General features: G+C 40.5%; 1 protein-coding gene across 4 annotated transcripts in view; it reads left to right on the top strand.

The window, feature by feature from the left end:
- The window catches only part of BCAS1 (brain enriched myelin associated protein 1), a 1,015,193-nt gene that overhangs the window by 501,132 nt on the left and 489,678 nt on the right, over positions 1–24,383 (top strand). The window lies entirely within an intron of this gene.

The following is a 24,383-nucleotide window of genomic DNA, read 5'->3' as shown; positions in this document are numbered from 1 at the left end:
TATGGGAGTTGTGTTGTACTGTCAGACTTACCAATGTTGCAGACTTGGCAGTTGGCCGTGTGTAAGATTCCGACCCCCGTGTTAAGGACTGCAGTTCAGTACAGTGCAACATACAATAACTTCTGTTTGTACTTTACTCCTGTTTGTGAACGTTGTGAATGTGACATTGTAATCTTGCTTTTCTGTATGTCCTCCTCCAGGTTTGCTTAAATATTTTGGACTCTGCACTGGGTGCATGGTATAAAACATGGGTCACACATGGCATTGACAAAGAACCTTTATTTTTCATAGCATATTATTGCAGAGCTTATAGCATCTTGGCAAGTTCATTCTAGAAATTTCAAGCTTGTTTCCAGGTTATGTCAAGTTACTTTGCAGCTTCCTTAAATTGCTACTTCATTACTGAACACAACTTCCTCTGCTGTCCTTTAAAGAGATTCACAGTCATAGTATAGCTCTTTATATTTATCTCATAGTATGCTCCTAGCAAATGATCATTATATCCCTCCTTATCAAACCACCTTCTGCAAATCTGATACAGGTAACCTTTATTGCCTTTCCTGTCAGTAATGTCTACTCTATTCTCTATTTCTGTGTATTTGGGACAAGACAATATTGTTTAGTGCTTGTTCTGACTAAACATATCCTGTTCTGTTCTTCAACTGGTATACATCTATTTTCATATCCCAACAAAACGAATAACTGTGGGTGAAGACTGGTCCTACAACAAACAGCAAATTCAGTAGAACACACAAAGAACCAGTCAGCATGACTATAATAAAACTAGAAAGTTTATTAAACAGGGTGAGCTCTTTAATATCAACGATACTTCATCAGACTATACAACTACATGGTACTAAAACCACTACATATATATATATATATATATATATATATATATATATATATATATATACTCTAAAACATAAATTAACAAAATAATCAGCTTAATAAGATGCAAACTGTCCAATAAAAACTGCTCAAAACCAGGCATCTCAGTGATGTAGCCCCCTAGAGTTAAGAATCAGCTTTAAAGGGACCACGCACTTTAAACCATATTTTTTATTAGCCTATGGCAAAATAATCCATCTGGGTTCTGCTTGTCCAGTTATGTTAACAGCAGGTCCTCCTCGTCAGTCTTCAGTGAGTACCTGTAAAACAGAAAATTTGAAAACATGTTTCTACCATTCACACTAACATGTTTAGCTAACGCATTAATGTGATAGCCCTTGCTAATATTGTATTGATGTTGCATAATACATACTTTTAACATACATTTGGTTTTCCCAACATAAAAGCAGGGACAAAAAACACACCTAACTAAATACATTAAACTTCTAGTTGTGCAATCTACATTTAACTTTAAATTAAAACTCTTTTTTTTTTTTTGTTACAGGATGAATAAAACAAGTGCCAGCATCAACAAATTCATAAGCTGTACACTTCCCACACGGCTTAGTACCATCATAGCTAACTTCAGTCTTATATTGCCTATTATAACATAACCTTCTTTTTAAAGATTTTTTATTCTTAAATACAAACTTAGGTTCTGTCCCTAGTATTGACCTAACCTTATTATCCCTCAGTAGTAGTGGCCAGTGCTTCTTTATTATATCGCACACCAAATTAACATCAATGCTATAAGTAAAAGGTATTCTAGTCACATTTGAACATGATGATAAACTCTCACTAGCTTTACTATGTAGAGAAAAGTAAGGTCTACCCTTACCAACTCTGGCCAGCTCTACTTCTTTCCTAACTGTAACAACGTCATCCTTGTGCCTCCAGAGTACCTGCCCTATTACACATCACATTACTTTTTCTCCTAATCCTTCGTCTTCACCAGAGATGAAGATATTGCAGAGCCCTGAGTTAGGTACTCAGTTTTGCTGTTATTTATTTGCATTTTATTGACCTTGTGCTGTCAGTTGAATTCAAGGCCTTTTTATAGGGAAGCTACACAATTGAGAAAAAATGACAGAAAAAAATGCACTGTGTTCAGCCATGTGCCATCTTAAAGGTATGGCTGCAACTCAAATGACCTGAGTACAACAAACAGAAGGGTGATGGTGGGACTGGATAGGGGAGGGTTAGAGTGAGTGGTCGACACAATCTGAGCCATTCTGGAGGACGAGGGGGGCAACATGATTCACTGCATCTGTGCTACCTGAAATAGTGCATCTATGTGACCCACAGTAAGGAGCCTAATATGCTAATGCTACACAGTGGTGAGCCACTTAACCAGGAAGTTTGGGCATGCACAATTGTGTGCAAAGTAACCCTGAGAGCAGCTATCATGAATCTGTTAAGGAGGTGGGGGGCAGGATAGTCCACAGGAACAAAAGCTGGTCATATGCTTAACACCTGATTCTTACTAGCACTTGGAATGAGCGGGATACATGGCTGTGTACCAGTGAAGGAATGAATGGGTCATTTAGGTATAGGAGGGGGAGCCATTAGAGTCATTCCGTCAGACTTTTTGCCACCAAAGTGAGTGCTTCTATGACAGGCCCTGGAATTCTGTTCCTCAGGTAGCGAACCTTCAAAATTTGGGCAGATAAGTCCCAGATGGGGAAAGCCTTCCAATTTTAATTATATTTTATCAGGAAAACTTATATTTTTTTGTTAGAAATTATAAGGTAACAAAGTGATTGAGACTGTCTTTAAACTTTTGAGGGAGTAGTCATGTTGATGCTTGTGTGAAGATTTTGTAAAGAAAAGTTAATATTTTAGCTAAAAAGTTATTCAGGTTTAAAAATGTGTGTTTGGGACAGGATATTGTGCTGGGGGGTTCAGTGTTTTACTTCCTGTCAGAACCACTTGTTCTGTACCATTCATGTTACCTGTTCACCTAGGCTTAGCTATCCATGCATCACAGCTCTTTCCCAGCTTGTACCTTCCCTAGTGCACAAAAAGAAAAAAACTTGTTAGGGAGTTTTTCAGGGTCAGACTGCCTTCTACCTTGCATCAACCTCTGCTGTAGCCACTTGTTGTTCCTCAGACCACCCATCTTGCTCCCCAGTTAACTTGGTGTAACCTTCCAAGTCACCAAAGACTGGGGAATAGTCACCTCCTCTGCAACTGGAGGGAAGCCTTTAGCTGACTAGGAAGAGCTATTAATGCCAGTGTCAGGTGAGGAGGCAGGTGAAGGGTTTTCACTTGTCTGCATTGGGGATGTAGAAGTCGGTCTCAGTGTATATAAGTAACTGAATTTTTATCTACATGAAAGAGGTGTTTAATTTGGATCAGAATGAAATTCTGATGTGCCAGAAAATGCATTATGATTTGTTACAGCTTCAGACACCTAAAGTTGCACCCATCCCGACTGTATTCCCTGCTTTAGAGAATGTTTTTCTCACTACCCCTAACCTTCCTGATGATCAACCTTCATCTTCCAAGAGGTCTGACAGATTATAGAAGGTGACCCAGACACGCAAGTACCTTTTTAAATTCTAAAGCACACTCAGCTGTCTTTTATTTTTCTAAATCTGCTCTGCTAAACATGTTGCTGCTACTAACCCCATTCCTTATGACAAAGATGGGAAAGCAATGGATAAGCTGAGGAAGAAAATATATGCTTCTACTAGTTTAACTTTCAGGTTTTATAACTGCTAAGCTCATGTTAAAGTTTTCTTTTGTGCCTTTTGAGCAGATGCAGAAATTAATGATTAACCTTCCTTCTTTTGAAGTAAAGAATTCATTGAATGCTTTTGTGACAGCTGTTTCTCAGGTGACAAAGCATATTTTACAGTGTATTTATGATGCTGCTGACTCTTCCTCCATTGTATACATTTCTGGATCCATTTTGGGATATGCTAGGCTTCAGTCTCAGAAATCTGATGATGATGATGATGTTAAATGTAAGATTTTAAATTCACCCTTAGATAAAAAGAATCTGTTTGACTGTTTCTGCTGGTGAGGTGCCTAAGAAGTGTAATGAAAGGGGAAAATTGATTCAAGGAGTGACTCACATTTTTCATCCCTCCTTTTTCAGATTGAATAATAAATTTCATTCCTCCTCAGCCCCCTTTTTCAGTAAACAAGTTAAACAGTGAGGAAACAGTAATCAGGGTTTAAAAAAAAACAATGGAAACGTGGCTGAAACAAGAAAGGAAAAAGCTGCAAAAATCAAACACAGTCCTCCCAGTCAGCATGGCTGTCTACCTGCTTAGGCTTCCCCATCCTCCCACTCTGGTGACCTTTGCATGTCCCTGAGACTTCATGTTCCCTTTTGGCATTAGTAGTTTCAGACAGTCTTGCACTGAATGTAATCTAGTTGGGGTAGTTTGGGCAATGGGAATCCCTTCCTCCTTTCCAGGAGATTCCCTCTTGTCAAGGAATTAGATTTCTGTCTTTTCTCCCATACTGTACAACATGATGTCTCAGGAAGTCATAGAAGCAGTGCATTTGAATCTCCTCTGCAACGTTATTATTCAAGGATAACTTTATTTTCCAAATCAGAAGGATCCTAAAGGCCAGTACTGGAGCTTCAGGGAGGTTATGACTTCTATATCTTGTACCTCCGATTCCTCAACTAACTTTCATGACAAAACTGGATAAAAAAAGATACCTATCATCATAGTCCTATTGTAAAGCATTCAGGTATTTCTGAAAATATGAAGTGTCTGACCTACTTTATCAGTTCTCTGTTTTACTGTTTGGACTCCCTACTGTACCAAAGGTATTCACAAAATGTCTACCTCCAGTCATTTTTATTGCAGTCTTCAGGGCATTCATCCATCCGTCCATCAATCTATCCATCCGTAGCCCCCTTTTCCCATTTTGCACATGGGGTAAGGGTGTCACTTCAACAGCAACAATCATCTAGAGTCAAGGTTTACACTGCCAGGTTTTCCATATTTGCTTGATTGTCTTATCTTTGCAGACTGGATTCTTAAATCAGCTTGCAGAGGTCTGTTCTCATCTAATGATATTATTTTCCTGAAGTGTTCATGCAAAGCCAAGTACCTGAAAGGGTATTTCTCAGGATTCTTGGGTACCTGGCATTGATGCTACCCCTTGTCAGACTACACATGAGGAATATACAATGACACCTCAGCTCAGTCAGGATTTGGCATCTACACCCTTTGATTTTTCATATTTCAGTTCTGGGATTTGCAAAGATAGAGACTGAATGGTGAGTAGAACAGATTTATTGCAATCCAGGTCTTCTATTCTCTTTTCCAACCTTCTGACCCCTTTCAAGTCAGTCACCACAAATGCTTCAGATCTGGCATGGGAAGCCTTTTCAAAAGGAGTAAAAGTACAAACTCTCTAGGATCCTGTAGAGAGACAAAAGCACATAAATATCAAAGTGATGTTGGCAATTACAAATGCTTTGAAGGCCTTGAATCATCCCTCATCCCCAGGACCTTTGCATGTGTATACAGCCAACACCACAGTGATGTGGTAAATAAAATACAGGGGGGTAACAAATCCTACCCAATTTACAACCTGGCTATGATAACTTGAGCAGCAGCAATTCTGTTCAGTGTGACTCTTCAGGCTTCATACAACCTTTTTGCAAACAAGCTCAGCCTGACCAGAACAGACATCATGCTAGGATTTTACAAGAATTGATCCCACTGAGGGGAACACCACAAGTAGACCTGTTTTCCCACTTTCGGAACAGATAACTGAAAAAATTGCGGGTCAGGATTCTTTGCAGACAAGTCTGGAATACTAGGGGCCATTTGCTAAACAAAACAAAACAGTTGCACATTGAAAACAGGTTTAACATGAGCGGCTGTAAACTTCTCTTTCCTTAAAATGCACATTAATTGAAAAGTGTATTGAAACTCACGTTCATTGAAAAATGCATGCACATTCATTGAAAAGTGCATTGAAACTCACATTCATTGAAAAATGCATTTGACCAGTGGTGTCAGTGGCTGCTTTCAAACCAAGGGTTCTCTGCACACAATTTTAGGAACATGCATAAATGCAGGTGCTCTTGATTCCACTTCCTGATTGTTTTGAATTATATCTCTTGTTTAATAGAGTAACATCTGTTAGCATGTTTCTAAGTGAAACAAAATGAATGAACCAATAAACAAAAGTACCTCTTTCAGAATATTTCAGCCATAAAAAGTCACTTAAGCTGATGTTATTATAATCCATCAATATCTGCTCTCAGCAGCTAAAACCACTATACTGACTATAAACACGACATCTGATTGTAGCAAAAATGCTACAGTAAAATATTCCAGTTTGCTTTACACAAATGCACAATAGCCCTGCAAAGACAGATTAATGACTTAATAACATTATCAGTTCTGCAGGGTCTGTCATTTTTATCTACAGACATCCCACAAAACCATCAATTATAGTTACATTGTTGACTGCATCTTTCTCAGATGCCTGTGTCAAAAACTTAACAATAGTAATGACCAAAGTCATATATTTCAAATTTGTTGCACGCAAACACAGTAGCCAAAGTATTCCTACTTAAGTCTCACACACACACACACACACACACACACACACACACACACACACACACACACACACACACACACACACACACACACTCAAGTCACACACACACACACACACACACACACACACAGATAAACACACACACACACACACACACACACACACACACACACACACACACACACACACACACACACACACACACACACACACAGTAGTCCTACAAAGCCAGATTAAAAAACTACATTGTAATGACCAAAACGACCAAAAAAGAGCATAAGGTATTGAGAGACTCCCAGTCCCCACCAGCAGTTATAGTCACTTTGTTGATAGTGCACGTTGGTATGAAATTGATATTACATGTACTTTATCAGTAGCGTTGAATGAACTACGTGGAATTATATAAATATCACTAGCATCAGATCTTGAGATCCAGTCAGTTGAAGGACAGTTTAACTAGAAGAGTATTTATGAGGGCATAAAAGTATTAACCACCTTATAACATATGATAAACCTCTGAAGAAGTAAAAATCATCTGAGTAATTCCACATTAAAGAGAATTATTACTAATGCAGAGGTTGATGCTGGCAAACAACTTTGAATTTCAGTGCTTTACTTAAAATGCAATGCTTGCTACCCTTAAAGAATAAATTGTCTATGTTGCATCACAAAATGGTGTACTAGTAATATTGCCATAACATTTCCCAAGCTAGATCAGCTTTGCAATAGGGGATGGCTTACAAACAATGACAACAGGTTTATAATTACTAGGCATGCAGTCTAGGAGACCATTAAAGAGCCTAGCTCAAATTGCCAATTACCCCTGAGCAGTGTCTGCTTAAATGACTTATAAAATGTCACTCAGGTAAATGAAGGTGGAAAGATTCAAACCTTCTACCCTTGCCATAGGAAGCAGCTCGCTGACAAATGGGAGCGTTAGTCATCTGTACTAACTGCTAGAGTAGCACATTTTAACTAAATGCAGAAATCCTTTACAATATGATCTTTTAGAGATAACTGTATCACAGTAATACTATTACTAACGCAGAGGTTGATGCTGGCAAACAACTTTGAATTTCAGTGCTTTACTTAAAATGCAATGCTTGCTACCCTTAAAGAATAAATTGTCTATGTTGCATCACAAAATGGTGTACTAGTAATATTGCCATAACATTTCCCAAGCTAGATCAGCTTTGCAATAGGGGATGGCTTACAAACAAAACCCTGCGTCCTACATGAACTCCAAGAAGAGCTAAACCCAAACATAAAACTACTGTTCAATCTCAGCCTTACTACAGGATATGTACCCAAAGAGTGGCGTACAGCAACAGTGGTCCCTCTCTACAAAGGTGGTGCCTCAACGGATCCTGGAAACTATCGCCCCATAAGCCTGACTAGCTTGGTCTGCAAAGCTATGGAAAGGATCATCATGGACCTCATAAATAAAGATATTGGGGACCTACAGACACTGGATCCTACCCAGTTCGCCTTTGTTAAGGGCAGATCCTGCCTCTTAAACCTGGTCGATTTCTTTGAAACAGTCACCAAAGCCATTGACGAGGGGAAGGTGGTCCACACAGCCTACCTGGACCTCGCAAAAGCCTTCGATACAATACCCCACTCGGGCATTATAGATAAGCTCACCAGCTTAAATATAAACCCCTATGTCACTACATGGGTTGCAAACTGGCTCAAGGACAGAACCCACATGGTTAGAATTGCTGGAGCCATGTCAGACTCCAAACTAGTTACAAGTGGCATCCCACAAGGCTCAGTCCTGGGACCTCTCTTGTTCGGTATATATTTCTCGGAGGTACATGCCAACACGGAAGGACTGTGGCTGACCAAGTTCGCAGATGACTGCAAACTGGGCGCCATAATTGACTCTCCAGCTGACACAAGCATCCTCCACAAGGGCCTCATAGAAACAGACAACTGGTGCCAGAGCCATGGCCTCAAGCTAAACGCCAAAACGTGTATAGTCATTCCCTTTGGCAAAAACAAAGTGCCCACAAATTACCACATAGCTGGTAATCCATCAGGTACAGAAGAAGTAATTAGGGACCTGGGGACCCAAGTTCATAGCAATCTCTCATTTGACAACCATGTGGCCAAAGTGGTTAGAAAAACATTTTATATAGCCTACCTAATCATGAAGGGATTCACATCTAGATCAGGGGAGGTCATCATGCCTCTTTACTCATCCCTCATCAGGCCCATAATTGAGTACAATGCCCCTTTTGGGATGTACCTTACCAGACACCTGCAGCAACTGGAAAGACCCCAAAAGTACATCACCAAGAGGATCAAAGGGCTCAAACAGATGCCATATGCTGCCCGGTTAAAGAAACTCCAGCTCTACTCAGTGGCATACCGCCTGCTCAGAGGCGATCTGTGCCTGACGTATAAAGCCATGTCCAACCCGGAATTAATGGACATGCTGACCCCAGAAAATCCAAATCCCATTGAGCTACACGCTCGAGAGACTTGAACCTCAGCACTGAAATAAATAGGACATGCTGGAGGGACAGATTCATAACCCAGAGGCTCCCTTCACTCTGGAATAAAATCCCAGTCCAGGTTAGGCAGAGTCCCTCATTGACTCTCTTCAAGAGGAATCTTGATGAGTGGATGGGAGATCATAGGTTTACCCCGGGCATCACTTCTGTGTCACGGTTAGACAGAGGCACAGTATACTAACCTCGAAAAATGGCATAGTACAATTAATTTAAAATGGGTGGCGAAAGCCAAACACACTCTGGCTAGGCTTATAAATGCCCTAGGGCAGATAGCCTAGTATGAACCTATGAACCTATAATATGCAACAATGACTACGTAACAGATGCTGAAGGTCAGATGGTTCTGATCATCAATCTAAATAATGCAGACTGTATGACATGACAGACACTAACCCTTTTGCATTTGTTGGGGGCTGTAAAGGAGTACTACAAAAATATATTATAAAAATTATGCAATCCAGGACTATAAATTAATTAATTCATTCTTTAATGTAATGAATAAAACAAATCATTTACAAATAATATAAATGCTACAGCAGTTTTCAATCCACAAGCCACACATAAGACAAAAAAATAAATAAATCAAAGCTATTACTGTATATAGCATATTTGGGGGGGGGTCTTACATGTTTGCAGGATACCTACATCTCATTTTTAGCCTCCCTATGTCTTCCCTGTCATCCAGAATAGCTATCCCTTCTGACATCAGTACAGGTCCGATCTGCTTGAATGGCTAATAATATTGTATTGTTGCAGCATGCACCTCCATAGTCAACAGAGCCAGTCATGGACAAATGGAGTCCTATGCAGGGTAATAGAATGCATTCGCCCCCCTCCAGCCATGCCAGTATCCTGATACTTGGCTGTCTCTCCCTAATTACCATAAACACCCAGTCAGTGTATATACTATTTTTTTCTTTATTTATTCAAATATCCCAGAGATTTGGATTTCATTTAAATCTTTTATTTCAAATTTTACAGAAAAAAAAAACTGACAGGAATTTTCAAAACAAAATGGAGCAGCGGTGCAGTGCTTAACATTATTACCTCACAGCAAGAGGTTCTGTGGTTTGATTCTCAGCTGGGGTGCCTTCTGTGCATCCTCCCTGTGTTTGTGTGGGTTTGTACTGGGTACACTGGTTTCCTCCAATATTCCACAGACATGCATCTGGAGCATTTCTCTCTGGGACTCTGCTGAAAATAAGCTCTGTCCTAGTCAGACTTTCCCAGTCAACAAATGTTAAAATAAACAAAACACTTTCACATTGAAAAACTTAACATGAGAAATTGCAAACTTCTCTTGCTTTGAAACTGATATATAGTGAAAATGCATTTGACAATTCGTTAAATTACAAGAGACGTACATCTCTCATCAAATGGAACACATATTTAGAGAAAATGCATTTGGCAACCCATTAAATTACAACACATGCATACTTCCCTTCAAACTCACATTAAGTGAAAATGCATTTGGTAAAATATTAAACTACAACATGTATAATGTAACTAGCCAACCAGTGTAAAACACTGGGAACAGCCCACTGAACACGATTGTCCCTTTTCTGAAGCAGCTCAGGAGTGCTGTCTGGTAAAGTAACTTGGTAGAATCACAAAGAAACCAAATGAAGGCTGAGGGAATTAAACACTATACTACAGAAAGCAGCTCTTTAACAGCTTTAACCTTACTTTGTTTGTGTCTTTCGGCTTTTCCAGGTTAGGGGTCGCCACAGCGGAACTCCGGTCAGCTAATGATTGGTAGTTAATTTTTACATGCCGAGTTACCAGCCCTGATGCACAAGCTTCAACGAAGGTACGACCATTCACGCATGTCTCCACGCAAAAGACGCTCTAGCTGAGAATCGAACCAGACAGCGTCTTACTGTGAGGCGACAACGCTACTACAGCACCACCACCGCAGGGCTACTCATCTACACTAAATGCTAGTCACACCCAAATACAGTTCATACCTGTGTGCCTGCAAAAAAAAAAAAGCTAAATTTAAAATATATATATTCATAGTTAAAATATTAACATTGAACTCAGACTTCATGCTGTCTCATTTATTCACAGCTAAATAATAAACACACTATCAACATGAAGGAAACCAAGGATCACATATAAGGAACATGGCTCATGTGATGATGCTTCTGTTTGCAACAATCAGTTAGGTTTGCAGGTTTGCAGTCCTGGGGCCCATTGAGTACTCTATGCCAAATTTCCAGTTACTTCCAAAGCACTGTCTGGTTAAGTGACTTGCTTAAGGAATGGGCACTGATTTGAGGCAAAAAAAGAGATTTTATGCAAAACTGGAGACAAATATATTTGGCAGTTTATGTAGATGATTAAGTCTCTTGCCTCCTGTAGCGATGGTACAGAGTTTGAGTCTGAGCAAGTCACTCAACTAAACAGCTGTCTCGAACTGGGGCATGACTCACATATAAAGACAGACATGCACGCACACAGTTTACTTCCTGTTTCTGTCTTGTAGATTCTTCAAGTTATGTTCTGTAGCTTGAGTGCTCCTAATGCTGCTGCCAAAGAAATGGTGTAAGATTAAGTTTTGCTCTATTACAGGAAGGTCTCCTCATTTGCTGTGGAGCCACAGAATTGCTTTGGATCAGACACTGAATGTACAGGGAGAGTGCATTATGTTTTTAAATATTGTGGGAAACCTTTTATTTTTTTTTTAATTAAATGTTACACAGCCAGGACCCCCAGTAGCACTGGGCCGTAGGCAGCTGCTTAGGTTGCAGATGAATTTGGCCCTGGCTTTCTTATTCTCATAGCTGGGAGTCTTCATGTATCCCTTTCAACCCTTTCCACTGATTTCCACAATTTTTCTAAAGATTTTGAAGGACTGACCAAAAATTGTTGAGGTGACTCCCTTCTGGTCAAGGCAGCAGTGGCTCTCCCTTCTTTTCAATTTTGTAATGGCAATTACCACAAACTTTCACACAGACAGGATTCACTTACATAAAAAAGAGGGAGTTTGATATAGCCCAGATTGGAAGCTCTTCACCTAACTGCCTGCATAATAGAATTTTGTTACCTTTCAGGCTCCTCTTTTCTAAGAATATGCAGCAGGTACTAAAGGAGATAAGAAAACCTGCCACTAGAAAATCTGATATGTGCAAGTGGAAAAGATTTTCTAGTTGGTGCCACTCAGAAGAACAGAGCCGTCTTTAGGACTGGCTGCTGCTGGTTCTAGAAGAGTTGTGTGGGTTACTGTGCAATGGTTTGTTATACTCTTCCCTCAAGCTGCATTTGTGGGCCATCTGTCTTTGCCTACCCATAGATCCCTCTTCCTAAAATGCTTATGTTAAACAGTTTTTAAAAGGGGTCTTACATACCCATCCACCTTAAAAACATGTGGCATCTGCTTGCAATCTAAGTTTTGTGCTTGAGAAGCCCACCCTGATTCCATTTGATCCAGCTCATCTGGCTAATTTATGGTTCTTAATCTGGACGAATGTATTACTCATTGCTCGGACATATGCTAAGAGAGATACAAGAAGCTGTAGTAATTGGTTGTTTGGGACCATTTCTAGCTCTTTTGTAGTTCACTGTTTAAAATCCGCATTTGCACGGCTTTGCACGGTCGTGCGCATAGCGCAGCGCCAGTTAAAGAAGGTTAAACCTTTTCTGGCTCCGCCAAGTCTGCTCTTCAAATTTTCCCTTAAGGAAGCTCTACTCTTAGTATAACCAGACTACTCACTGTATTATAAGCCTAGCACTTGTTCTCAATACTTCTCTACTAAGTAAGCACTCTCGTACTAAGTAAAGCACTACATCTACTTACCACCCCTGTGAATATCCACTTCCCTTAAAGGTATACCACTCCCTTATACTGTTCTAGCATGTCGAGTGGTAGATTACTGGCGTCGTCTCTAGTTCAGCTGGTCAATCTGGGTATCTTGAGACAATGCTACAATTGTCTCATGTACACAGACAACCCTCTCCTCCTCCCAACAAACACAAATACATGTGAGAGATGCAACTATATAGCCAAACTGGAGGCTGAACTCTCTCAACTCAGGGCTGGCATGACCAGACAGGAGGAGATGGCAACCACACACACAACAATCCCAGTCCCACATAGACCTACCACAACTGCAAACCAAACACATAAAAACACAAAGACATACTCGGAGGCTCTAATAAAAAACTTACCAAAACAACAGAGGCTCCCAAAGCAGACATCCAAAAATCCACCACCTCAAAACAAAACACGTGCAACACATACTTCAATAAATCAGTGTGTCGACCAATCGCAGCCCTTAAGGCCAAACACCTTGCCTGATACACTAGTAGTAGGTGACTCCATAGTCAGACACACTGATGTCCCACTGACCAGGCTGAACAAGGAGAAGGTGACTGTGAGCTGTCTATCAGGAGCTAGGATCCGCCACATAACACACGCACTCAGGTCACTCCAAAGCAAGTACAAATATGACTCTGTCATTGTCCATGCTGGTGTGAATGACCTGAGACGTACTTCCCTGGACTACATGAAAAGAGACATAGAGGAGCTCTCCGGTTATGTAGCCCAGGCTGGTATGACCCTGACCCTGAGCAGCATCTTGCCCTCACCAAGAATGATACCACAATACAAAGACAAGATGATCAGCTTTAACAATTGACTCAAGTACTAGTGTCATTCTAAGGGGATTCAATGTCTGTCTGCCTGGGATGATATGTTGGACAAGCCACGCTGCTTCGCAAGGGATGGCTTACACCTGTCACCACTGGGCTTCCGGATATTGGCTAAGGCTCTTGCCACCCCCATAATGCCTTTTTTAGGCAAGGCTCAAAAGACAAACCCACCTCCTTAGAAAACAAAAATGGAAAAAAACTAAGGGTAATGCTGCTCAATGCCAGAAGTCTAAATCTCAAGATGCAGGCACTTGATGCACTCCTCAGCATGGAGAACATCGACGTCTGTGCAGTAACTGAAACCTGGTTCAAGGATCCTGAGAGCACCCCAGTGCTACCAGGCTATACCTCGTATCATGCTTTTTGGCCCAAAACCCAGGCCGAACCACAAAGGGAGGGGGAGTGTCCATATTCATAAAGGACACCCACACCTCAAGGTTAGTAGCAACACATGAAGCATCAGAGACCATACAGGTGCAACTAACCATAGGCAAAACTGCTATACAACTGGTAGCATGTTACAGACCACCCTCCCAATCTCAAGAACCCCACTCAGCCTTCCTGAAGACATTGGAGGATATGAATGTATCACAAAATACCATCATACTGGGAGACTTCAACTACCCAAACATAGATTGGGTACATTATTCTAGCCCTAATACCCTAGCCCAAAGGTTCCTGGAATTCATAAATTCAAATGCACTGGAACAACTAGTCACCTCTCCCACTAGGGGAGATAATATACTAGACCTGATCATCACAAGCATGGGGACAAAATGCTCCACACCGGAAGTATACCCCTCACTAGTGAGATCTGACCACAAACTAATCATTCTGGAAATACATATCCCACCTCCACCCCCAGCACAAAAGACCACAGTGAAAAACTTCTCAAAAGCAGACTTCACTCTTCTTAAGACTGAGATGGTATCCTTTAAGCCCACTGTGCCAGTGGATACCACATCCCACAATGCCGAATCCTTCACAAATGCTTTCTATGGATATCTCCAAGAATGCATGGATCATGCAATCCCAAACAAATCTAAGTCCCTCTCCACCAAATGTAAGCGTCCTGTCTGGTGGACCTCAGCCATAAACAAATTGCATAACAAAAGAAGGAAGCTACTGCACGTCAGAACGAAATCCCATGAAGGGAAGACATCTCTGATCAACATTAGCAGAAAACTACGTTCTCTCATAAAAACATCCAAGGCAAACTTTGAGAGAAAAATCGCTAAGGACACTAAAGATAACCACAAAGCCTTCTTCATCTATGTTAGAAACCTGGGCGGAAACCCTCAGATATGCTCAGAGTTGGTTCACAACAACAAAAAATACACTGAACCCACAGACATTGCCAACATTCTGGCTGACAGGTTCAGTGCAAATTTCTCCCCTCCTTCACCCCCAAAAGAAGAAATACTTATCCCAGCTGAATGTAATCTCCCTGTCATCTCAGATGTCCAAGTGAGAACCGCCCTAAACAAAGCAAAAACACAGCATCAATGGGACCTGACGGTATCCCGGGGTGCGTGTTACGTGAACTCCAAGAGGAGCTAAACCCACACATAAAAATGCTATTTAACCTTAGCCTTACTTCGGGATATGTACCTGAACACTGGCGTACAGCAACAGTGGTCCCACTCCACAAGGGGGGTGCCTCTACAGACCCTGGAAACTACCACCCCATAAGCTTAACTAGCCTGGTCTGCAAAGCTATGGAAAGAATCATTATGGAACTCATAAACAGAGACATAGGGGACCTACAGACACTTGACCCCACCCAATTCGCCTTTGTAAAGGGCAGATACTGCCTTTTAAACCTGGTTGACTTTTTCGAAACAGTCACTAGAGCCATTGATAAGGGCAAAGCAGTCCATACAGCATACCTGGACTTGGCTAAGGCCTTCGACACAATACCCCACTCAGGCATCACAGATAAGCTAAACAGCTTAAAAGTAAACCCTTATGTCACTAGATGGGTTGCAAACTGGCTAAAGGACAGAACTCATAAAGTTAAAATCGCTGGAGCAATGTCAGACTCAAAGCCAGTCACAAGTGGTGTCCCACAGGGATCTGTCCTGGGACCCCTCTTGTTCGGCATTTATTTCTCAGATGTTAAAGCAAACATGGGAGGGCTGTGGCTGACAAAGTTCGCAGATGACTGCAAACTAGGCGCCATAGTCGATACACCAGCAGACACACACATCCTACAAAAAGGCCTCACTGAAACGGACAACTGGTGCCGTAGTCACGGCCTTAAACTAAATGCCAAAAAATGTATAGTCATCCCTTTTGGAAAAAACAAGTACCCACAAATTATCACATAGACAGCAACCCACTGAGTACTGAAAAAGTAATCAGAGACCTAGGGACCCAAGTAGACAGCGACCTCTCATTTGACACCCACGTTGCCAAAGTGGTTAGAAAAACCTTGCACACCTCATCATGAAGGGATTCACATCCAGATCCAAGGATGTCATTGTACCCCTATATTCCTCCCTCATCAGACCCATGATTGAGTACAATGTCCCATTTGGTATATACCTCACCCGGCATTTGCAACAGCTGGAGAGACCACAAAAGTACCTCACCAAAAGGATCAAGGGTCTCCAACATATGTCTTATTCTGCCAGACTAAAGAAACTTCAGCTCTATTCAGTAGCATACCGCCTGCTCAGAGGTGATCTCTGCCTGACGTACAAGGCCATGTCCAGTCAGGATCTGATGGACATGCTCCACCTCAAAAAATCCAAATCCATCAGGACCACGAGAGCTAAAGACTTAAACCTCGCACAAGTATGAATAGGACATGCTGGAGGGATAGATTCATAACCCAGAGGCTTCCCATGCTTTGGAACAGGATCCCAGTTCGTATTAGGCAGAGCCCCTCACTGACTCTCTTCAAGAGAAATCTTGATGAGTGGATGGGAGATCGTAAGTTTACCCCAGGGGTCACATCTGTGTCATTGCTAGACAGGGGCACAGTAAACTAATTCTATTATATAAGGGGACCTTCATCGTGTCACTACTAGACAGAGGCACAGTATTCTAGATTTATTCTGCACATTTTTGTACCATTTCATGGGGTGGCAAAAGCCACATCACTATGGCTAGGCTTACAAATGCCCCAGGGCAGATAGCCTAGTACTATACTATGAAACTATGAAACTATGAAGTTACAAGCACTTACAGTCAGTGAACTCTACCTCATTAAGTCATCTCAGAGTTTACACTAAGTCAGACTGTTAATCTCCCAGTATTGTCTCCTGAACCAAAGAACAAAGGTAAAGGGGTTGTGCACAGCTAGTTCAGACACTATCTAGACAGAACTCAGCCTTCAAAGAAAACTGGACCACTGTTTGTCTCCTGCGAAGGTAAGAAGAAAGGACAGCCAATAACAATGCTGACTGTTTCTAACTGCTTGTCTCACGCTATTACTTGTTGCTATACTCACCATAATAAGCTACTTCCAAGCAGTGTTACATTCCATTCCAGAAGGGCTTTGGAGTGTTCCATTCCATTCCAGAAGGGCTTTGGCTTATTCCTTAGCCTTTTGGAAAGGAGTGGACTCTAGAAGTATTTTAGAGGCAGCCTCTTGGTCCTCTGTACATTTATTTATTTTATTTATTTATTGACATTTGATTACCATGTTAGTCCAACTGGACCAGAAGCCCATTTTCAGTGGAGACCGGAGGAGAAAAGCTCCAGAATATAAAAGAAGTTTCTTATAATATTCACATACAACAAGCATTTACAGTACAAATAGTAATTCATGCTACAGGATAATACATAAGTTAGAGTTCAAAAAATAAAAGAATAGATGGAAAAAATAAGCAAATGTAAAGTGCATAAGCAAAGAGAATTAGTCTAAAGAGAAAAACAATAATATACATTCCAAAATTTAAAACATAATGGAGAGAAGGGGTTAGCTAAGTATACATATATTAAGTACAGGTATTGAAATAGGGGGAGAGTGTTGCAAAAATTTTAAGTGGTGTGAATATGATATAAGAGAGAAAAGGAGTTTAGGTTGAGTCATGGCAGGGGCAAGTCTTGGTGTTGAGAAAATACAGTTTAAGTTCTTTTTTAAAGTGTAGAGGATGATTGATGGAGCAATTGTGTACAGGGAGTTTGTTCCAGGCTTGGGCAACAGAGTGTTTATACAGAAGTTTACCCACATGTTTTATTAGATGCTACATATCTAGAAGTTACTGGTTAGAGGTATGTAGGGGACTAGGTGGGGAGTAAAGGGGATATGAGGGAGGATAGAGCAAGGCATGAGGATGGTTTGTGTAAAATAGCATGTAATACTTGAAATTGTGATAACAAGAATTGTTGGGGGAGTTCAAGCCATTGGATGGCATTTAGTGTTAGGCAGTGGTGTGAGTTATAAGGGAAGTTTATAATGAATTGAGCTATTTTTTGGTATGTTTGTTGACATTTGAGCAAGGTAGTGGACTGAATATTAGTTAGAACTGGGGCAGCATATAGAAGGGAGGGGAGATGAAGTGCATGAGCCAGAGAGTGGCTGGCATTGAAATTTAGGATTTTTTTGTTGCAGTATAGTAAGCCTAGCTTCTAATTATTTTTTTTGATACATTGAAGTAAGTGGAGGTTAAACTTAAGTTCATCACCAATGACGACAACAAGGAGCTTTGTGTGAGGTTCAGGTTTTATGAAAGTGCTATTGGAGGAAGTAATAGCAAAAGTAGATTTGTGATGAGAGAGGGAACGGGGGAGAGTATGAGTTTGTTTTTTTTAGAGTTAAGGATGAGCAGATTATTGGATAACCATTTTTCAATAGATAGAAAGGCATTTTGGGTTAGGGTAAGAAGTTCAGCGATATTGTTGGAGGTGGAGATGAGAGCTGAGTCATCCGCATATTGGATAAGGGAAGATGTTTGTCAGAATGTGTATAGTTCATTAGTATATATATTAAACAGGAGGGAACCCAAGATGGAACCCTGTGGAACACCAGATGGTACAGGAGTAAAGGGAGAGAAAGATGACAGCCATCTGACAGATTGCTGCCTACAGGAGAGGTAGCTAGAGAACCAGGCTGGGGAGGTAACAGATAGGTTGAGATTAGCCAGTTTGGTAAGCAGTATAGGGTGAGAGACTGTATCAAAATCTTTGGATAGGTTGAGAAAGAGACAGGATATTAGTTGGTTTTCACGGGCATCAGCAATAGCATGGGTAAATGATAGGAGCTCTGCAGTTGTACTATGGTTAGGGCGGAAGCCATGCTGAGTGGGAGTGAGAAGGTTATGCTGGAGGAGATAGGTGAGAAGCTGTGAATGAATGAATGCATTTTTTGAATATCTTGGAAAGGGGGGATAGGAAAGCAATGGGTCTATAGTTAGATGGGGTCGACTTGAGTTTCCTCCTTTATGGAGGGGGATTATGAAAATGGATTTCCAAATGAGAGGGACAGTGGCTTCTTAACTGACCTGTTGTTGAGAATGGATACAGGATAGGCTATGGATTCAGCAGCTAGTTTGAGGAAGGTAGAGGGGAGAGTGTCTGTCGAGGGAGAGCAGAGTTTCAGCTTCAGAAGAAGAGTTTTAATGTAAGAAGTGGGTAAAGGGTGAAAGGAGAAGGGGTTACTATTTTGTGGATGTGGGAGAGAGGGAGTATGTATAGGGTTAGAGTTGGAGGGACAGAGTTTTTGGACTGTACCAATGAAGTGTTTATTGAGGCGGGTAGCAGTCTCTAGTGAAGATTTGCTTGGGAAGGGGTAGGGGCTGTAAGGACAACCAGGAGAAATAATATTGTTTAGAGTTGGCCAGAACTTATGTTGGTTTGATTTGCCATTGAGTTGGGCAGAGTTACAATAGGTTGTTTTGTCTTTATTTATTTGTTTTTTTGACAAGATTCCATAGTTCACGATAATGTTGTAGAAGTGGTTGATCTTTTTTTTTTTAACCCAGACTTTCCAGGCACTATCTCTTTTGTGCATAAGGGTTCTAATATCTTTAGTAAGCCAATGAGCGTAATTTGATTTGATCCTACCTTTCCTGGATTAATTCCCGGACATCATTTTATAAAGCACTGCAAACTACATTACTTTTTCAGGTTCTGAACAGACTCTGCTAGAACCAGTATTTAGTGGCCTCCTTGAGTCTTAGTTATTCATTTCTTTCCTTTTTTTTTTACTCCTGACCAAGCTATGGTAATCTATCTGAATAGATTAGCCACTGCAGTGGTAATCTATGAACTGAACATGAATTGGGCATAGTACAGCTGTGTAAGTAGACTTGCCAGAACAGTAAAAGTTTTAATAGATGATCATTGAAGTAGCTCTCTCCTCAAGCCCCCTTTTCTTCTTGGTGTTCTTTTTGGTCTTATCAGAATAAGTTTGCTTTCACTCTTGTATATAGTCATGGCTCACTTTGTTTCCCAGCATAAGTTTTCAGGGTTTTTCTTCCTTCCAAGGCAAAAAATGCTCCAAAGCTTTTTGCCTCCAACTGCCTTTTATATGGAGCTTCATATGAGGTTCTGACAGTTGCAGCTTATGAAGGGAGCGCAAAGTTCTGGAAGGCTAGGGGGTAGAAACCAACTAGCTTCTGTTACTGCGTCAGGGATCTATTACTACATCTAATAGTAGTACATAACCTTTACTTACCCAACTGTAGCTTCCTAACTACTGCTACAATATGATGGTCAAAAGAAAGGGAGTTGTCCCCAAGTACCCTGGTCCCTCATGTCCATTTCAGTTTGAAGTGGTGTGTTATCTATGCTGTACGCTGTAGCTAACAGATATTTACCAGATTCTGAGATGTATTTTTGGCATTCAGCTTAAGCCCATTTTTATTACATAAAATGTAAGCTCATGCTAGAGTACTTATTTGTCAGAGGAGGACTTGACAATGACTCTCAGCTTACAACCATCTACATACTTTGTAAACCAGAGTTCCTGTTTTGATATGAGATGATCTAATAAGTAGATGCTGATCAGCAGAGGTTTCAGCACAGATTACTGCAGAACTCTACTGCTCACCTTCATGCTGTCAGAGTTTGCACCCCCAACTTGTACTGTGTGAATACTGTGTCTAAGCCAGTTGGCTACCCATGTTTGTTATTTATGCATGTGAAATAGTATCAAGTACCTTAGTGAAGTCAAGGTACACTGTTTAGACAGCTTATCCAGTCTACAGCCTGAGTAATCCTGTCAAAGAAGTTTACAAAGTTTATTAAACAGGATCTGCTCCTGACAATGATCTGTTGTGGGGCCACCCTTGTGGAGTGGCATCTCAATTGCTATGTGCCACTCTCATGGGACAAAGACATTTGCTAGGCTGAGGCTGAAGTGGTTGAGGAGTGGGCCCAAAAATGCTTGCTTAGTGCTATTAATTAGGCAACTGGGTATGATTTCAGGCACTATTTATGAAGTACTCATCATTTTGGAGAGCTGCTTCAGTACGTGCTTTTTCATGATATTTGGTAGCTTGATTCCATCATGGATAAGTGAGTTTGGAATAGATTTGTTTTATTTTATTTAACATTTGTTTACTGGGAATGTCCAACTGGGACAGAGCCCATTTTTAGTGGAGGCCTGGGGAGAAATGCTCCAGATGAATGTCTTTGGAATGTGGGAGGAAACTGGAGCACATGGAGGAAACCCAAGCGAACACAAGGAGGGCATGCAGACTCCACACAGAAGGCACCCCAGCTGAGAACTGAACAAGCAAACTTCTTGTTGTGAGGGGAAACATCCTAACCACTGCACTGCCCTGATGGCTGATTTGTTTTGGAAGTTAGGTTGGGAAGTCCATTAGCTGGATCTTGCCTAAAAAAAGGCACAATGGATGCTGCAAAAACTTTCACTAGTATGCAGAAGCTGTGGAATGAGAGGTGTAAACCATCCTTGGTGAAGTACAATTTTCAAGCATCTCATCCCATGCTAACACACACTGAATCCCCCGTAAATGACACCATGTGTTTAACCAGTTGATAAAGCCAATAATATTTTCCTCATACCTCAGCATTATTTTTGGTGATAGAAGGATTCCATTCAGTGAAGAGCTCTGACCCACCTCTCTGCCTCTATACTTCTCTGGGTTCTGTGCACCAGGCTCTTTATCCCTGACATCGGCTACCACCATGCCATACTTATTATAATTGTCTGGTTTAAGGGTCCTAAGGGCCATTGTAACATTGGTAATCTTCCCCTCTCTGAGAGACAGTTCACTGTAAGTCTGCTTTTGTCCAGCTTCATCTACTAGCGGTTATTAGTAAATTAAAGAAGCAACCCAATATGGTACCAGAAGGTTTCAGACAAAGAAAAGGTTACTGAGAGAATAAACTTTAATGGTAAAGCAAAGTGATTCGTGTGTGTAGAGTGAATGAAACCATCTCATAAAAATTAAAGGGCTTACTGAAAAGCTTAATGTTTGCATTGTGACTGTTGCTGTAGAAAAGCTGAACATGAGCAAAATGACAGCGGAAAATAAGTTGTGGAGTGTCATGCAGAAATGAAAAGTAAAGCAAGCATAGTACAGATAAAGGCCTGTGTGCCATGTATGATTTTACACATGATGAAGACAAGTCTATAAAAGCTGCGTCTAAAGGAATCATTTTGCTAAAGGACATAAATAAAAGCAACAATTTACCTTTGAAACAATTGCAAACAGTTGTATGCATTTGAGTAGAGTCATGCAAATTAGTTATTTGTGGGCATAGTTTGTTCTGAGATTGCCTGTGTTGTGTGAATAGTTGTTTCTTTCAGATTTTCCCGGTTAGGGGTCGCCACAGCGGAACTCCGGTCCGCTAATTATTGGTAGTTGATTTTTATGGGCCGAGTTACCAGCCCTGATGCACAACCTTCAACGAAGGTACGCCCATTCACGCATGTCTCCATGCAGAAGACGCTCTAGCTGAGAATCGAACGGGACAACTGCATGATAAAAGCACAGAAAAATGACAGCCATAAAATGAGTAGAAAGTGAAATCTCAAAATTAATAATCAAAGTGTGATGTTTAGACTATGCACTGAAGCTGAGGTTGTAATGTGTCATTAAATATTTGAAGCTCCAAGTATGAATTACAACAGGCTTAAGCAGTTATTATATAAATTACATAACTTTTTTGTAATCATGTTAAATTGAAGAGCAAGGAAGTGCTGATACATGAATATAAGCAAAGTAAATTAATAGTCAGATTCTTATCATCAGTAATGCAAACACACTGTCTTTATTTGGTCATTATTGTCATAACAATGGCAGGGTGAGCAGATATCACAAGGTGAACAGAGAGTTAAAGTAGCTTCAAAAATGTTCAGTCAGATGATATACTTAGTTATTGTTGTGTCTTTCGGCTTATCCCAGTTAGGGGTCGCCACAGCGGAACTCCGGTCTGCTAATGTTTGGTAGTGGATTTTTACATGCCAAGTTACCAGCCCTGACGCACAACCTTCAACGAAGGTACGCCCATTCACACATGCCTCCACACAGAAGACGCTCTAGCTGAGAATCGAACGGGACAACATCTTGCTGTGAGGCGACAACGCTACCGCAGCACCACTACCGCGGGATTAGAGGATATACTTGGTGCAAATTTTTATTTACTGGTTTGAGTAGTTTACCAGTAGTTTATCACAGTTAGACAAATCTAGAACAACTGTTTGTAGTGCATGCGTCAAGAAATGCCCTAGTATCTTTGTGGAATAGAATACAGCAAGATTTAAACTTCATGGAAAAATGATTGCGATTCAGAAAAGGGTCATATTGACTATATCAACAGCATGATTAACATTATGAAATCAGATGAAATTGCCTTTTGTATGTTTGGTTTCCCAAAACTTTAATAAAGGTATAAAAAAGAAATAATTATAGGCTTTATGCAGTGCAGGAAGTGCTGTCTGCCATGCCAGGAGCAAAATATTTTTTTTCCTGAGCTTGATTAGCTCTAATCAAATAAAGCCTACTGGGAAGATTCCAAGCTATGTACCTTTAATTCAGCTTTGAAAAAGAAACAGATTTCTAAGACTTCCTCTTTATGTATTCCTGAAGTCTTTCATGCAACATTTGCCAGCTATTCAGGGAGAGAAATAATCAAAGGTTTTGATGATACTGTTAGTATAATTAATGATATGCTAGTACAGAGAATAATAGAATTGAGTTATTAAATAAAACATGACAGAATAATTTCAAGCTGATCAAGAAAAAGTTATCAGAGTTATAGAACTCAGCTGTTTGGTCATGTCAACATTAGAAAGTTTGATGCCAGTCACTGAGAAAATAAGGATTATAGTGTAAATGGTCAAACAAACTCTGATGAGGTTTCTAGGAGAAATGCAGTATCTTTTCTGAATTTATTAAAAACCTCTTAAAGGTATGTTTGCCTTAAGGAAATTATTGGATCAAGGTGATGAATGGTACCAGATAACACAGCAAGAAAATACTTTAAAATGCTTAAACGGTTAGCAACAGATGCACCTATTATAATTAGATACTAGTCAGAATAGTCTGGTGTAGTGAATCTGCAAAAAGGTAGACCAGTTCCACATGACTCAAGAACGTTTGTAGAATTTCAAAAGAGATAAGGTCAAATAGAAAAGCTGTTGCTTGACATATTTTATGGATGTTAAAAGTTCTACGAGTATATTGTCGGGAGACTGAGTTGTTGGAAACATTCCATAAGCCACTGCAGAATACATTTATGCAGTCCTTGTTCAATCCATCCCCAAAGTTGAAATGAATGTTGTTGAGACTGTGGTAGTATAACTAATATGAAACATAAATTAGACAAGGAAATACATACAGCATATAT

This window comes from Protopterus annectens, chromosome 12.part0 (assembly GCF_019279795.1).
Source record: "Protopterus annectens isolate FY-2018-M chromosome 12.part0, PAN1.0, whole genome shotgun sequence".
NCBI lineage: Eukaryota > Metazoa > Chordata > Ceratodontiformes > Protopteridae > Protopterus > Protopterus annectens.
Note: the sequence above shows the minus strand (reverse complement) of the source record. Positions and strands in the feature narration are given on the sequence as shown.